This window comes from Bubalus kerabau, chromosome X (genome assembly GCF_029407905.1).
Source record: "Bubalus kerabau isolate K-KA32 ecotype Philippines breed swamp buffalo chromosome X, PCC_UOA_SB_1v2, whole genome shotgun sequence".
NCBI classification, from domain to species: Eukaryota; Metazoa; Chordata; class Mammalia; order Artiodactyla; family Bovidae; genus Bubalus; species Bubalus kerabau.
This window is the reverse complement of record NC_073647.1, coordinates 92,891,173-92,908,871: the sequence shown is the minus strand read 5'-3', so window position 1 is coordinate 92,908,871 and position 17,699 is coordinate 92,891,173. Positions and strand designations below refer to the sequence as shown.

Below are 17,699 nucleotides of genomic sequence, written 5' to 3'. Positions count from 1 at the left end.
CCAGCCACCCACCAGGCATGTGAGTGAGGCCTTGGACAGCTGGCTGACTGCAGTGCTAGGTGAACACAGCCAAAACCAGAAGAACCGCTCAGCTGAACCCAGCCCTATTGCCAACTCACAAAGTCATGAGCTAAACAAATGGTTGTTTTAAGCCACACATACACACACACACAAATTTGGGTAATACTTTTCAGAGTCCATACTTCACTAACTGCATCAAATCTTTCCACACCCCCAATATTTCTTCCCCTGCTTAGCAAGGTACAACCCTTTTAGCATTTTCTCTCATGAGCACCTGTGAAAGATGAATTGGGGATTTCCCCCTACTCTCAGGTCTAAGAATCTTTGAGGGAAAAGCAATCACTTGAAATCCTATGGCACTGGTCCCTCCACAGTCTTCTTCTTGACCTACTTCCCCAAGCCAAAATACTGGGCTCCAAACCCTACTGACCACTTCTACTCTAAAACAGGAAGGATGTTCCATGAGGGCAAGGACCTAGCTGCCTTACTTTTGGTTGATATCTAGCACAGTGCCTCACACATAGTAGGTGCTCAATAAATGGATGAATGGAAGAAAGGAAGGAAAGAAAAATCAGCACCCACTTGCCTATCTAGTTTAATTTTTAATACAGTATTAAATATACACAATGGAGTATTACTCAGCCATTAAAAAGAATACATTTGAATCAGTTCTAATGAGGTGGATGAAACTGGAGCCTATTATACAGAGTGAAGTAAGCCAGAAAGAAAAACACCAATACAGTATACTAACACATATATATGGAATTTAGAAAGATGGTAACGATAACCCTGTATGTGAGAGAGCAAAAGAGACACAGATGTATAGAACAGTCTTTTGGACTCTGTGGGAGAGGGCGAGGGTGGGATGATTTGGGAGAATGGCATTGAAACATGTATAATATCACATATGAAACGAATCGTCAGTCCAGGTTAGATGCATGATACAGGATGCTTGGGGCTTGTGCACTGGGATGACCCAGAGGGATGGTATGGGGAGGGAAGTGGAAGGGGGGTTCAGGATTGGGAACACGTGTACACCTGTGGCGGATTCGTGTTGATGTATGGCAAAACCAATACAATATTGTAAAGTAATTAGCCTCCAATTAAAATAAATAAATTTATAATAAAAAATTTCAATTAATAAAAACTTGGAAAAAAATTAAACATACAGTAAAAGTGACTTTCTTTGCTATGTGCAGTTCTATGATTTTTAGCACAGGTCAAGATTCTTAAGACAGATTGGTCCCATTACTCATCAAAATTTCTCTGCTTTCTTTTTGCAGTCACATCCTCCCCTCCCCCTCTTACCACCTGGCAATACTGACCTATTCTCCATCACTGTAAGTGTTGTCTTTTTGAGAATGTTATATAAATGGAATCATCAGTATGTGATGTTTTAAGACTGGATTCTTTCAAGCAGCATAATGCCTTTAATTTTCATGCAAATTTTTAGTGTATCAATAGTTTATTCCTTTTTTGGGGGCAGTACTTAACTCTGTAATTTTAAAATTACTATAGATTTATAGGAAGTTGTAAAAAAAAGTACCAAGAAGTAGCCTTCACCAAGTTTTTCCAAGTGGCAATATCTTACATAATTATTATTTAATATCAAAACCAGGAAATTGACACAGGTATAATTCACAGACCATATTTAAATTTTGCCAGTTTTATATGCACTTATTTGTGTGTGTGTGTATATTCTATGAAATTTTTATCACATGTGTAAATTTGTATAACCCCCACCACAAGAGGGCTTTCCTCATAGCTCAGTTGATAAAGAATCCACCGCAATGCAGGAGACCCCGGTTTGATTCCTGGGTCAAGAAGATCCCCTGGAGAAGGGATAGGCTACCCAGTCTAGTATTCTTGGGCTTCCCTTGTGGCTCAGCTGGTTAAGAATCTTCCTGCAATGCAGGAGACCTGGGTTTGATCCCTGGGTTGGGAAGATCCTCTGGAGAAGGGAAATGCTACCCATTCTAGTATTTTGGCCTGGAGAATTACATGGACTGTGTCCATGGGGTCGCAGAGAGTAGGACACGACTGAGTGACTTTCACTTTCATTTTCCACCACAAGAAGATACAGAACTATTCCATCACCACAAGACCTCCCTCAAGCCACCTTGTTAACTCCCCTCCACCCCCTATCTTTAAGCCCTGACAACCATCAATCTGGTCTCTAGGTCTATAACTTTGTAATTTCAAGAATGTTATATAAATGAACTCCTACAGTATAAAACATTCTGAGATTTTTTTTCCCCTCACTCAGCACAATGCTCTTAAAGATCCATTAAGGCTGTTGTGTGCATTAAGTCAGTTCCTTTTTGTTTGCTGAGTAGTGTTCCATGGAATGTACCCCACTGACACTGTATGAAGGATCTAGTTTCTCAGCATTCTTGTTAACATTTGGTGGTGTCACTAGTTTTTATTTTGACCATTCTGATAGGTGTGTAGGGATCTCTCATTGTGGTGTCAATTTCCATTTTCCTAATGGCTAATAATGTTGAACATCATTTCATGCACTTATTTGCTGTCTGTATATCCTCTTCATGTCTTTTATTAATTGGACTTTTTTTTACTGTTGAGTTTGGAGAGTTCTTTATATATTCTAGTTATAAATCTGTTGTTGAATATATGATTTGCAAGCATTTTATCTCAGTATATAATTTGTCTTCACATTCTTCTTTATTGGTCAAGCCGTGTGGCTTGTGGGATCTTAGTTCTCTGATCAGGGATTAAACCCAGGCCCTTGGCAGAGAAAGTGTAGAGTCCTAAACCACTGGACTGCCAGGGAATTCTGATTTTTAATTCTTTTAACTTTTGCAAAGCAAAAGTTAATTTTTTGGATCATGGCTTGGGTGTTTTCAACCCTTAAGTTCATAATCTCTGGGTAATCTTTGATTCTTCATCTTTTACTCTCCACATCTTATGAGTTGCCAGATCTAACCTCAAGATGTCTTTCAAATCTGTCCTCTCTTTTCTGTTCCCCTCTCTCCACCTTAGCCATAGCTCCCATCACTCAGGTCACTGAAACAGCCTTTTAACTGGTGCTCCCACTTCTGGAGCTGTCCCCCACACAGTTCTAGCTGTGATCACATGCCTCCTCTGCTCCATAATAACTTTAGCAGCTCCTGAGCACCTATGAATGAAATCTAACACCTTAGCTTACATGTGTCCCATCCATACTTTCCCATCTCCATGTGAGCCTTTGCGTGTGTTGTTGACTGTGCTGAGGAGACCTACAGTGGGTCCTGGTGCTGAAGCGAGGGTGCTTCCATCTTTAAGAACAGCCAGAGCTTGATGAATGAGTGAGTGCACAGTTGAACAAAATCCCATGTCCGAGTGTCCCAATGACACATGTTCACAGAAAGGAAAGGTGGGTGCTGTGTTCTCTACTGCTCTGTCTCACTCTCTAGTTACATTTGGAGGCAATTAAGAAAAACAACAGAAATAGTTTCCACCAAAAGTTGATGATGAGCAATATTGAGTTTGGGTAACAATGAAAATGTAAGCTTAAATAATGCCCATTGTTTTCCCCTCACATCTAGCTTTTCCAGCAGTGGGTGGCAGCCTGAGAAAATTCTAAAGGCCAGCATGGTCTGCAGCCTGGAGAGACACAGAGTACAGATCAGAGGGGCAAACTCAAATGTCTATAGAGGCCAAGAATATACTGGATGTCAATAGAACAGACTGGGGGTAAGACATATGGATCCCTCTGGATCCTTTTTCTTTTCCCTACTTTGTAGAACAGCCCGAATGTAAGAAATAATTTCCTTTTTTCTTAACTCTATTACAAAAAACAACAACACCAAAATGGTGCCAGCAAGATGAGAAATGGAAACTCACACTTGGCCTAGAGTAGGAGATACAACAGGGAAAGGTGGAATTTGTGGCAAACAGGAAGGTACCTGCTCACAAAGCAGGCAGCTGCTACTTGGTTCCAGCCAATCACTAGTGAGCAGGAATGTGGGTCAGATCTTTACACTTTCCAAGAGAAGTCAGACATTCACATCTTTACACAGAGTTTTCATAGTGTGAAGTGTGGACAACTGCTTTAAATGTTTAAATAATATTACGTGGCACATCAATCTGTTAGGCTAAACCAAAACAATTTTGGAGATAAGATGTGGCTCACAGACTCCTAGTTTGTGATCTCTGGGATAGTTCTGACTTATACCCATGGCACCCCACTTCACTCTCAAGTATCTTGGTTTTGACATACATTATATCCTCATCCTACCTCTGATGTACAAGAAGGAGTACTGAACTGGGACTCAGGAGGCTTGGGTTCTGTTGATTCATCGACTGACTAATTCATCTGTTCGTTCATTTATTCAATCAACATTTATTGAGTATCTACTCTTTGCCAGTACTAGGTGCTTGTGAGCACTCTACTCTTTTTCATTGTTGCTGCTAATTAATAGACTTTATTTTTGGAGCAGTTTTAGGTTTACAGAAAAACTGAGCAGAAAGTGTACAGATCTCTCATATTCCCCTGTTCCTCATCTCCCCCCAGGAGGCAATTTCCCCTAGTATTAACATCTTGCATTAGTATGTACATTTTTTATAGCTGATGAATGAATATTGATACATTATTATTTAGTCCATAGTTTACATTAGGGCTCATTCTTGGTTTTGTACAGGCCTACGAGTTTTGAAAAGTGTATAATATTATGTATCCATCATTACAGTATCACACAGAATAGTTTCACTGCTCTAAAATTCTTATGCTCCACCTATTCATCCCTCTCTTCCTTTCCTTAACCCCATCACAGCCACTGATATTTTTACTGTCTTTATTGTTTTGTCTTTTCAAGAATGTCATATGGCTGAAATCATGTAGTATGCAGCCTTTTGAGAATGGCTTCCTTTACTTAGCGATACACATTTAACGTTATTCTACATTTTGTCCCTTAATAGCTCATTTCTTTTTAGTGCTGAAAAATATTCCATTGTCTGAATGTACCATAGTTTATCCATTCACCTACTGAAGGACATCTTCGTTGCTTCCAAGCTTTGGCAATCATGACTAAAGCTGCTACAAACACTCATGTGCAGGTTTTTGTGTGGACGTGAGTTTTCATCTTATTTGAATAAATAGCAAGGAGCAGGACTGTATGTTAAGACTATGTTTTAGTTTTGTAAGAAACTGCCAAACTGTCTTCCAAAATGGCTGTACTATTTTGCATTCCCACCAGCAATGAATGAGTTCCTGTTGCTCTACATCCTTGTCAGCATTTGGTGGTGTCATTGTTTTGCTTTTAGCTATTCTATTAGGTACGTAGTGGAACTCACTGTTTTAATTTGTAATTCCTCAGTGACATGATAGTGAGCATACCTTAATGTACTTAACTGCCACCTGTGTAGCTTCTTTGGTAAGGTGTGTATTAAGATCTTTGGCCCATTTTTTGGATTGGGTTGTTTTCTTATTGTTGGGTTTTAAGAATTCTTTGTATGTTTTGGCTAATTGTCCTTATTGGATATGTGTTTTGCAAGAATTTCTCCCAGTCTGTGGCTTGTCTTTTTATTCTCATAATTTTTAGTCTTTTTAATGTAGAGCAGTGCTGTCCAATAGACTTTCTGGGATGATGGAAATGTTCTATATCTACGCTGCCCAATATGAGAGCCACTAATTACCTGTGGCTATTGAGCACTTGAAATATGGCCAGTACAAGTGAGGAACTGAATTTTAAATTTAATTTTAATAACTTAAATTCAAATGGCCACATGTAGCCAGTGGTGACCATATTGGACAGTACAGATATAGAACAGTTCCCTTTTGCTTTTTTTTTTCTTCATGACATCGACTGGGGTCATTCTTATTTGCTCTTTCATTTATAACCTCCCTTTCAATCCATTAGGAAGTCCTGTCAATTCCACCTCCACAATATTTTCTAAATCCACCCATTTCCCTCCCACCTTCACTGTGATAACTTTACTCCAAGCCACTGTCACCCCTTGCATGGACAGCTCTAATAGCCTCATCACTGGTCTTCTTGCTTCCATCCTTGCCACCTACAACCCTTCCTCTATATAGCAGCATGGTTATTTTGTTAAAACTTAGGTCAGATCACATTACTTGGATGCTTAAAGCCCTCTAAGGTTTCCAATCACACCCAGAATAAAATTCAAACTACTTAGCCACCAAGCTCTGCAGGGTCTGGCCCTGTCCCTGGTCTCTTGTCTGCTCTGCCCTCTTTGCACTCTCTGTTCTGGCCACATGGAACTTCTTTGTGTTGTTATTGGAACACACTAGTCATTTTTCCCTCTTAGGGCTCTGCCTTCTTTGCACATGTTATTCCTTCTACCTAGCATGCTCTGTTCCTGGATATTCTCATTCCTGACTCTTCTTATCACTCAGGTTTCAATCCAAAAATCACCTCTGAGGGGCCTGATGACTACCTAGTCTAAGTTGCCACCCCCAGTCACTCATATTCTGCCACATGATTCTATTTTCTTCAATGCACTTAGCACACCAAACACATCTTGTGAGGGCAGGGATGTGTTACTCTTGTTCATCACTATTGTTAGCCACTTTGACAGTGCACAGGAATCCATCAATTAGTATTCACTGAAAGATACAGTTCTTGCGATTAAGGAGCTCTCAGTCTAGCAAGGAAAGCATATATGGAGACAACACATCATAGTCCACAGCAATAAGGCCATATAATACCAGTCTATACAGAGTGCTGAGGGCATTTGAAGGGAGGGCATGGAAGGCTTCATGGAGGAGGTGTCATCTTAAAGGGTGAATGAAAAGAGAATGTACCAGGCAGCAGGAACAGAGCAGGATGTATAAAAGCACCTGTAAAGCTTTTGTGGCCAGAGCACAGAATGAGGGTCAGGGACAGGTTTGTTTGTGTGGGTGTGTATGTGTGTGCACGTGCAATGAGGCTGGAGAGATTGTTGGAGGTCAGATCATCAAGGGTCTGGAAGGCCATAGTCTTATCCTAGAGGCCATGTGGAGCCTCCAAACAATTTTAAGATGGGGAGGAGTCTCATCTAGCGTGATCTAGGGCTAGAGAAACTTTCCTGGTAGCTGCCTCATCACATCAGGCTTGAGGGTCTCACTCTTTACCTGGGAACAATGGCAGAACAAAGGATTTCTAGGAAGCCTTAGGTATGTGCTGAAATGGATGGGTGATTTTAGTTTTTAGCTCTTAATTGTCAACTATATTGTTTGTCTTAGAATGTAGATCCCTCTTGTCATCAGAAAGCCTTTCAATGACAATTAGTATAACCGCCAGTTACCACTTGTCTGCCTCTGACCTGAAATAGAACCTGAGGCTGTGAATTAATCCCACCAGGCTTCTGGCATCTATAGGATATCAGCACTAGTACCCTGATGTTTTGGGTGCTCCGGTCTTAACTTGCAAGGGACTACTGCAGTCTCAAACTGAATTGAAGCAATTTCTAAAATAGCCTATGATTCATTTTTTCTCCCCCCCGTGCCTAAATCTGCTGGCTCCATGTGGAGGGATAGGCACCAGTAACTGGAGAGGTGACATCACAGGAGTGGGCTGCATGCCTGCCAGCCAGGCAGCTTGTAGAGCTCGGCCTCAAGCAGTCTATCTGCTGGGCTGGGCGATGCCTCCCAAACACTTTAGAGTCATAGCTCTAGATTCTTTGGTCCATGAGCTTTCTCCACATTTCTTTTTCAGACAAAAACTCTGGGCTGGGAAATCCAGGATAATGGGAATAGCAGCGGCAGGAAGAATAATACAGCCTTACATCTGTATAATGATTTAGAGTTGTGAAAGCCATTTGCTCCATTTTGCTCCTCCCAAACAGCAGTGGGAAATGGAAGCTGGGGTTTTAGGCCTGAACTGGGGTTGCACAAAAGAACAAGATGTTAACATTCCCTGTTCTCCACAAGGTACACCATGATTGGGCCTTGGATGCCACCAGAAAGTCAGAAAGATTCTTTTCAGCTTCTAGGTGCTTCCTGGAAGAATACTTCTCCAGGACAAACTGCCTGGCAGGCACAGTCTACGAACCACGCTATCCTGATGGAGCCAGAAAGTAGTGCCAGTCCCAGCACTGTCAACTCTTCCTGTGCACCCTGGCTTACAGTCCCCATGGCCCCAAAGACTTTTACAGGAGCCAAAGTCATGGCCTGTAACCGTGGAGGCCTGAAGGTAGGGTGTGTCTTGAACATCTGGAAATGCCAACAGCTGCCAGGGTAGCTCAAGGGCCCGTGAAAAGAAAAAACACCAACGTATCAGTCATTGTTGTGGATCCTGCAGTGAAGAGCCACTAAGCCTTCCCGTGAACAGCTGAGGAGTAGGGTGAAGGGAGTCTGTCCTTGGAGAAGCCATAAAAATAGTTTTGCAGTGGTCTCATGTTGGCTTTGTGATCTTCAAGCACCTGGTCTTAGCATAGCTTGGCGTCTCCAGTGCTCCACTGCTATCACTAGCATAAGAAGCCTCCCTGCCTGACTGCCCTCTCCTGCTCCTCCATGCACCATGGCCACCAGGCTGGACACCAAAGGGTGGCATACTCTTGCTTGGACTTCTTGGTTTTCTATTAAATTTCAGTGTCACTTGTGTGTGTGCATGTGTGCCTGTGTGTGTGTGGTGGTGGTGGTGGGGCCTGGCGGGGAGTGGGGTGGACGCGACCAGCCCACAGATGCTCAGCAGTAGTGTGAGAGTGGAAGCTGCTGTGGCTGCTGCAGCGGCCACCACCGTCACCACCACCTCTATGTGAATTCAGACAGACCCACTGAAAGGCCACAGGTGCTGGTTAGTGCCATGAAAATGTCATCTTGGTAAACCAAGATGCTATCCTCAGGCAATTCTGTCTGTTGGAAACCTTGGCGGGGTATAAAAGTGATCCTTTGGAAAGTTGAATCTGTAAACCTATATGTGGAAAGTGACAGGCAAGAGGAGAACATCCTCGCCTCCAAAGCAGAGAGGCCTCCCATAACTTGTTTTCCAGCTCAAGGGGGATATGTGCGCCTATGAAAATAGATTAAGGATCACTGCCTTGGCCTGTTTTAGAGATGTGAATAAAAATCTTGGCTGGGGACTGCCTCCTTTCTGGTTGACTGATTTTTCAATTGATTTGTATTTATTAGCTAATGAAATTAAAGTTGTAAAAATGATAACAGAAACACAATAAATCTCTCCCACAACTGGCTGTTTCTATGTCACTATGGTGCATTCCTCACTTTGATTACTTCAAAGTCTATTATTTTGTTCTCAATTATTCTGTTTTTCTGGCACTGGAGAAAATCAATTTGTTTTATTTTCTCTTATTCATGCACTCAATTATACTCTTCGGGCACATTTAATCACTTTGATGTTTTCATTTTATGGCCCATCTCTAGGCACTTCAGCTGCATTGCTGCCAACGGGCAAGCAGGACTAATTTGCATGTCACAATGGACTTGAAATTCTAACTCAATTTAGAAATCTTTATGAAATCTCCCTCCAAAATATGCTTGGAGCTGCAAAGAGGCAGAAGGATGTGAGTAAACCAGAAGCCTATAAAGATGCTTCCCTTTCTCAAACACTGAGAGCTCTTTGGTGGCCTGACTGTAGATTCTGGATGTCCCTATCCAGGTACAGCAGAGCAGTTCACAGGATGGGATGTCTGCAGAGCTTCCCCTGGAACTTTGTGGTGAGAATCTTGCAAAGGCTGTCCTCAGCAGCAAGGCCAGGGAGACTGGGCCTGCTTACTCTGGCATAAACTGCCCCTTAGCACTGCTGGATTTGGCGGCTGTGCTAAAGACAGCACCTGAATCTCAGTTGGTTAAAGGGCCTCCGGGTAGATAGAGAGAATTGTCAACAGTTAGGCATTCCAGAACCCTGAGTGGTTTAACCTTATTTTCTCTGATAAGCTCCAACTCCCCTTTTGCCCCTTGATTATTTTAGAGCTAAAGGCTGGAGGGGACTAAAGTGATATAATTGCTTTAGGCATGAACTTTGAACAAACAGAAAAAAAGCTTAATTAAACAACTTATAGGTCTCCAACTATTTTTCAAAAGCTTTTGATTTGTTGTATGCAAAACCCAGCAGCTCCACCTGGCAGAAGGAAAATTTCATATTTCTTCTAAACTTTCGGTATGATGTTCATTTTCTCATGTGGAATCCCAGCTCCCTCGCTTCTTTACTGTGTGAACTTGTACAAGCTAATCAACCTCCCTAAGTTCTATTTTATGTTAAACAAGGCTAATAACATTATCTACTTCAGAGCTAGGTTTGTTTCCTAAACTTCAGTACTGTCAAGAATTTTGCCATGATCACATATCATTTATGTCAAAACCTCTCTTTTCTTTTACACTCTCAAAACACTTAAATTCATCCAAAGCAAGGTGTCTGTGAAATCAAAGTGTTTGATGTGGTAGTCATAATTTTTTGAATACACGTTAAAACCTATTTACATGAAATAAACCAAATTCATTCCTGTTTCAGAATCTTTGCTCTTGCTCTCCTGTTCATCCAGAATGTTCTTCATCCCAATTTTTGCAAAGCTCCTCCCTTTACTGCATTTAGCTCTATTCCCAAATGTCACCTCCTCAGGAAGGCCTTTACTGACCATCCTACCTAAAAAAGTACCCTTTCTGAATTTACCAGTAACCAATTACCAAATATTTATTTGCTTACTGTCTTTCTTCCCCATTAGAAAGAAGTAAGCTTCATGATGGGCAAGGCCTTCACCTGTCCTTTTTACATCTCTATCACGTAGAATAATGCCTAGCATATATTAATACCAATTACATATTTGTTGAATGAAAGAAACAAGAAAGTAAAAGGTCAGCCGAGTGGTAACCAGTCTCTCTTTCCACCCAATGAGGGTGGTGTCAGAAAAGGCAGAGTGGAAAACCAGGACTTTTATCCAAGCTCAATGGCAAGGAGGCCCACCTAGGAGGCTAATGAAGAGTAGTAACAAGGTGCCACTGCCATTCTTGGGCAGGGCGGTACCCTGAGGTGGAGTAGGGGGAGCCTGAATTTCCAGTCCTGCCCAGTAGCAATGAATACCCCTCCTCCCCCAGGCTGTCAATGAGAACTGAGTGGGAAACCTAGATTTTTACCCCATCCATAGGTAACGGGGTGGAGCCTCCCTTCCTTGCCACCATGGTATTAGAGGAAGCCTGCTAAAACTGAAGATTTAAATAAGATGCAAGGTTTGGAGATAAGAAAGGGTTCCTAAATGATTAATGCACATAGAGGAAAATAGAGATCTCTTCAAGAAAATCAGAGATACCAAGGGAACATTTCATGCAAAGATGGGCACAATAAAGGACAGAAATGGTATGGACCTAACAGAAGCAGAAGATATTAAGAAGAGGTGGCAAGAATCCACAGAAGAACTATACAAAAAAGATCTTCATGACCCAGATAACCACGATGATGTGATCACTCACCTAGAGGCAGACATCCTGGAATATGAAGTCAAGTGGGTTTTAGGAAGCATCACTGCAAAAAAAGCTAGTGGAGGTGATGGAATTCCAGCTAAGATATTTCAAATCCTAAAAGATGATGCTGTGAAAGTGCTGCACTCAATATGCCAGCAAATCTGGAAAACTCAGCAGTGGCCACAGGACTGGAAAAGGTCAGGTTTTATTCCAATCCCAAAGAAAGGCAATGCCAAAGAATGGTCAAACTACTGCAAAATTGCACTCATCTCACATGCTAGCAAAGTAATGCTCAAAATTCTCCAAGTCAGGCTTCAGCAGTACATGAATCGAGAAATTCCAGATGTTCAAGCTGGATTTAGAAAAGGCAGAGGAGCCAGAGATCAAATTGCCAACATCTGCTGGATCATTGAAAAAGCAAGAGAATCACAGAAAAACATCTACTTCTGCTCCATTGATTACGCCAAAGACTTTAACTGTGTGGATCACAAAAAACTGTGGAAAACTCTTCAAAAGATGGGAATACCAGACCACCTGACCTGCCTCCTAAGAAATCTGTATGCAGGTCAAGAAGCAACAGTTGGAGTCAGACGTGGAACAATGGGCTGCTTCCTAATTGGGAAAGGAGTGCATCAAGGCTGTATATTGTCACCCTGTTTATGTAACTTCTATGCAGAGCACATCATGAGAAATGCTGGCCTGGATGAAGCACAGGCTGGAATCAAGATTGCTGGGAGAAATATCAATAACCTTAGATATGACACCACCCTTATGGCAGAAAGTGAAGAGGAACTAAAGAGCCTCTTGATGAAATTGCAAGAGGAGATTGAAAAAGGTGGCTTAAAACTCAGCATCCAAAAAACTAAGATCATGGCATCCAGTCTCAATACTTCATGGCAAATAGATGGGGAAACAATGGAAACAGTGACAGACTTTATTTTTTTTGGCTCCAAGATGACTGCAAATGGTGACTGCAGCCATGAAATTAAGACTCTTGCTCCTTGGAAAAAAAGCTATGACCAACCTAGACAGCATATTAAAAAGCAGAGACATTACATTGCTGACAAAGGTCTGTATAGTCAAAGCTATGGTTTCTCCAGTAGTCATGTATGGATGTGAGAGTTAGATCATAAAGAAAGCTGAGCACCAAAGAATTGATGCTTTTGAACTATGGTGTTGGAGAAGACTCTTGAGAGTCCCTTGGACTACAAGGAGATCAAACCAGTTAATCCTAAAGGAAATTAGTCCTGAATATTCATTGGAAGGACTGATGCTGAAGCTGAAACTCCAATACTTTGGCCACCTGATGTGAAGAACTGACTCATTGGAAAAGGCCCTGATGCTGGGAAAGATTGAAGGCAGGAGGAGAAGGGGACAACAGAGGATGAGATGGTTGGATAGCATCACCAATTCGATGGACACGAGTTTGAGTAAGCTCCAGTAGTTGGTGATGGACAGGGAAGCCTGGCGTGCTACAGTCCATGTGGTTGCAAATAGTTGGACACAACCGAGCAACTAAACTGAGGATTTATACAAATATCTAAAATGTTCAAGATATAATAGAAAATCACTCATACCAACCACAGAAAACTCTCAACTTGAATGAGAAAAAGGCAATCAAGAGAGACCAACATAGAATGATAGTGAGGTTGGGAATATCCAATAAGAAGTTTAAAGCAGCCATCATAAAAATACCTCAACAGGCAATTATAAACATGTTTGAAACAAATTAAAAATAGTCTCAGCAAAGAAACAGAAGAAATATAGAAAAACTAAATGGAGATTTTAGAACCGAGAAGTACAAATAGTGAAATAAAAAACTCAACAGATGGACTCAATAGCAGAATGCACAGGGCAGAGGAAGAATCAGTAAACTGGAATATATAGAATAGAAATTACCTAATTTGAACAAAAGGCAAAAAAAATAGTCAAAAATGAGCAGAACCTCAGTGACCAGATGGGACTATGATAAAAGATCTAATATTCATGTCACCAAAGTTCGATAGGAAGAGGAGAAAGAAGGTAGGACTGAAAAAGTATTTGAAGAAATAATGGCTAAAGATTCCCCAAATTTGGCAAAAGATAAAACCTTAGAAACAATGGAAATAGTGACAGAGTTCATTTTCCTGGGCTCCAAAGTCACTGCGGATGGTGACTGCAGCCTTGATATGAAAAGACGATTGTTCCTTGGAAGAAAAACTATGAAAACCCTAGACAGTATATTAAAAAGCAGAGACATTACTTTACCAACAAAGGTGCATATAGTCAAAGCTATGGTTTTTCCAGTAGTCATGTATTGATGTTAGAGTTGCACCATAAAGAAGACTGAGTGTTAAAGAATTGATGCCTTCAAACTGTGGTGCTGGAGGATTCTTGAGAGTCCCTTGGACAGCAAGGAGATCAAAACAAGTTAATCCTAAAGGAAATTAACCCTGAATATTCATTGGAAGGACTGATGCTGAAGCTCCAATACTTTGGCTACCTGGTGGGAAGAGCTGAGTTGTTGGAAAAGACCCTAATGCTGGGAAAGATTGAAGGCAGGAGCAGAAGGGGATGACAGAGGATGAGATGGTTGGATGGTATCACCAACTCAATGGACATGAGTCTGAGCAAACTCTGGGAAATAATGAAGGACAGGGAAGCCTGGCGTGCTGCAGTCCATGGGGTTGAAAAGAGGTAGATACGACTGAGTGACTGAACAACCACAACAAAAACCTTACAGATTAAAGAAGCTGAATGAATTCCAAACTGCATAAACTCAAAGATCTATACCAAGATCTATCATATCAAATCCCTGAAAACTAAGGAAAAAGAAAAGTCTGGACAGTAGAAAAACAAAAACAAATGCTTTCATACAAGGAAGCTGCTAAGTTGCTTCAGTCGTGTCTGACTCTGTGCAACCCCATAGACGGCAGCCCACCAGGCTCCGCTGTCCCTGGGATTCTCCAGGCAAGAACACTGGAGTGGGATGCCATTTCCTTCTCCAATGCATGAAAATGAAAAGTGAAAGTGAATTCGCTCAGTCGTGTCTCACTCTTAGCGACCCAATGGACTGCAGCCTACCAGGCTCCTCGGTCCATGGGATTTGCCAGGCAAGAGTACTGGAGTGGGGTGCCATTGCCTTCTCCCATATAAGGGAGAGATAGTTCAAATGACAGTGGTTTTCCCATCAAAAACCTTGGAGGCCAGAAGGAGGTGGTACAGCATTTTTCGGGTGCTGAAAGAAAATAAATGTCAACCTTGAATTTTACATCCAGTGAAAATATCCTTCAGGAATGAAGGGGAGATGAAAATATTCTCAGAAGAAAGAAAACTAAGAGAATGTGTTGTTACTAGACCCACCCTAATGACTAGGTAAAGGAACTTTTTGACAGGGAAAGGAAATGGTGATTGAAGATAGCTTGGAATGCCAGGAAGGAAGAAAGAACAATGGAAAGGATAAAAATACAGGTAAATATCAGATTTTTATCTCCTCTTGAGTTTTTCAAACTATGTTTGATGATTAAAGGAAAAATTATAACATTCTCTGATGTAGTTCTGAATAAATAGAGGCAATATCTATTAGATTATATAATAATACAATAAGGTTACAAGTGGGGAAGAGGAAAGGGACTTAAAAGTAAGTAAGATTTCTATGCTTCACTCTAACTGGTACAATGTCAACACCAGTAGACTATAACAAGTTACATATGTATAATATATACCTAGCTGCTGCTGCTGCTGCTAAGTCGCTTCAGTCGTATCCGACTCTGTGCGACCCCATAGACGGCAGACCATCAGGCTCCACCGTCCCTGGGATTCTCCAGGCAAGAACACTGGAGTGGGTTGCCATTTCCTTCTCCAATGCGTGAAAGTGAAAAGTGAAAGTGAAGTCGCTCAGTCGTGTCCGACTCTTAGCGACCCCATGGACTGCAGCCTACCAGGCTCCTCTGTCCATGGGATTTTCCAGGCAAGAGTACTGAGTAGGGTGCCATTGCCTTCTCCAGATAGACTGTATACTGGGTCATAAAACAAACTTCAACAAATTGAAAATATCTTAAATTATACAGAACATGTTTTCTGACCACAATGGTACTAAAGTAGAAATTTAAAAAAAAAAACCTCCTGAAAAAAATCTTTTAGGCCCAGATGGTTTCATTGGAGATTTCTACTAAAAAAGGACAATTAACACCAATTCTATACTATCTCTTGCAGAAAATACAAGAAAAGGTAACATTTCCAAACTCACTTTTATAGGACTAGTACTGATCTGATACTGAGAGGAAATGATGGCATTACAAAAAATAAAACTACAGACTAATATCCCGCATGGATATAGATGTAAAGTCTTCAATAAAATATTAGCAAATAGAATTTTTAGTTTTTAATTCTTAGAATTAACAATTTTTACATATATTAGCTAATTCTAAAAACTACATATGGCAGTCCAAGATGGTGGAATAGAAGGACATATGCTCATCTTCTCCTGCAAGAACTCCAAAATTACAACTTGCTGCTGAACAGCCATCAACAGGAAAATGTTGGATCCCACCAAAAAAAGATACCCCACATCCAAGGGCAAAGGAGAAGCCCCAGAAAGACAGTAGGAGGGGTGAAATCACATTTAGAATCAAACCCCATACCCACCAAAGACACTCGAAGGGCTCAATCAAACCTTGTGCGCACCAGGACCCAGAGTTCCCACAGAGACTGAGCCAGAACTGTGTTGAGTGTCTCCTGCAGAGGTGTGGGTCACCAGTGGACTGCTGCAGGGGCAGGGGCTCTGGGTACAGAAACAGACTCTTGGAGGGCACAAACAAAAGCTTGTGTGCACCAGGACCCAGGAAAAAGGAGCAGTGACCCCACAAGAGACTGAGCCAGACTTGCACGAGAGTGTCCAGAAGTCTCTCACAGAGGCGTGGGTTGGCAGTAGCCTGCTGCAGGGTTGGGGGCACTGAGTGCAGCCGTGCATGAATGGGATCTTTTGAAGGAGGTCCACGTTATCTTCATTACTTCCACCATAGTTTGGCCTCAGGTCAAACAACATGGAGGGAACACAGCCCCACCCATCAACAGAAAATTGGATTAAAGATTTACTAAGCATCATGAGAAACGCTGGGCTGGAAGAAGCACAAGCTGGAATCAAGATTGCTGGGAGAAATATCAATAACCTCAGATATGCAGATGACACCACCCTTATGGCAGAAAGTGAAGAGGAACTAAAAAGCCTCTTGATGAAAGTGTAAGAGGAGAGTGAATAAGTTGGCTTAAAGCTCAATATTCAGAAAACGAAGATCATGGCATCTGGTCCCATCACTTCATGGGAAATAGATGGGGAAACACTGGAAACAGTGTCAGACTTTATTTTTTGGGGGCTCCAAAATCACTGCAGATGGTGATTGCAGTCATGAAATTAAAGGACGCTTACTCCTTGGAAGGAAAGTTATGACCAACCTAGATAGCATCTTCAAAAGCAGAGACATTACATTGCCAACAAAGGTCTGTCTAGTCAAGGCTATGGTTTTCCCAGTGGTCATGTATGGATGTGAGAGTTGGACTGTGAAGAAAGCTCAGCACTGAAAAACTGATGCTTTTGAACTGTGGTGTTGGAGAAGACTCTTGAGAGTCCCTTGGACTGCAAGGAGATCCAACCAGTCCATTCTAAAGGAGGTCAGTCCTGGGTGTTCTTTGGAAGGAATGATGCTAAAGCTGAAACTCCAGTACTTTGGCCACCTCATGTGAAGAGTTGACTCATTGGAAAAGACTCTGATGCTGGGAGGGATTGGGGGCAGGAGGAAAAGGGGATGACAGAGGATGAGATGGCTGGATGGCATCACCGACTTGATGGACATGAGTTAGAGTGAACTCCAGGAGTTGGTGATGGACAGGGAGGCCTGGTGTGCTGCAATTCATGGGGTCGCAAAGAGTCAGACACAACTGAACGACTGAACTGAAGCATGGTCCCACCCATCAGAACAAGACCCAGTTTCCCCCTCAGTCAGTCTCTGCCATCAGGAAGCTTCCATGAGCCTCTTATCCTTCTCCATCAAAGGGAAGACAAAATGAAAACCACAATCACAGAAAACTAACCAATCTGATCACATGGACCACAGCCTTGAAATGAAACTATGAGCCATGTCATGTAAGGCCACCCAAGACGGACGGGTCATGGTGGAGAGTTCTGACAAAATGTGGTCCACTGGAGAAGGAATGGCAAACCACTTCATTATTCTTGCTTTGAGAACCCCATGAACAGTATGAAAAGGCAAAAGGATATGACATTGAAATATGAACTCCCCAGGTCAGTAGGTGCCGATTTATGCTACTGGAGATAAGTGGAGAA

General features: G+C 41.9%; 2 protein-coding genes across 7 annotated transcripts in view; both read right to left on the bottom strand.

The window, feature by feature from the left end:
* HDAC8 (histone deacetylase 8) overlaps window positions 1–17,699 on the bottom strand; it is a 239,528-nt gene that overhangs the window by 765 nt on the left and 221,064 nt on the right. The window lies entirely within an intron of this gene.
* Window positions 1–17,699, bottom strand: part of RPS4X (ribosomal protein S4 X-linked) — a 236,677-nt gene that overhangs the window by 61,181 nt on the left and 157,797 nt on the right. The window lies entirely within an intron of this gene.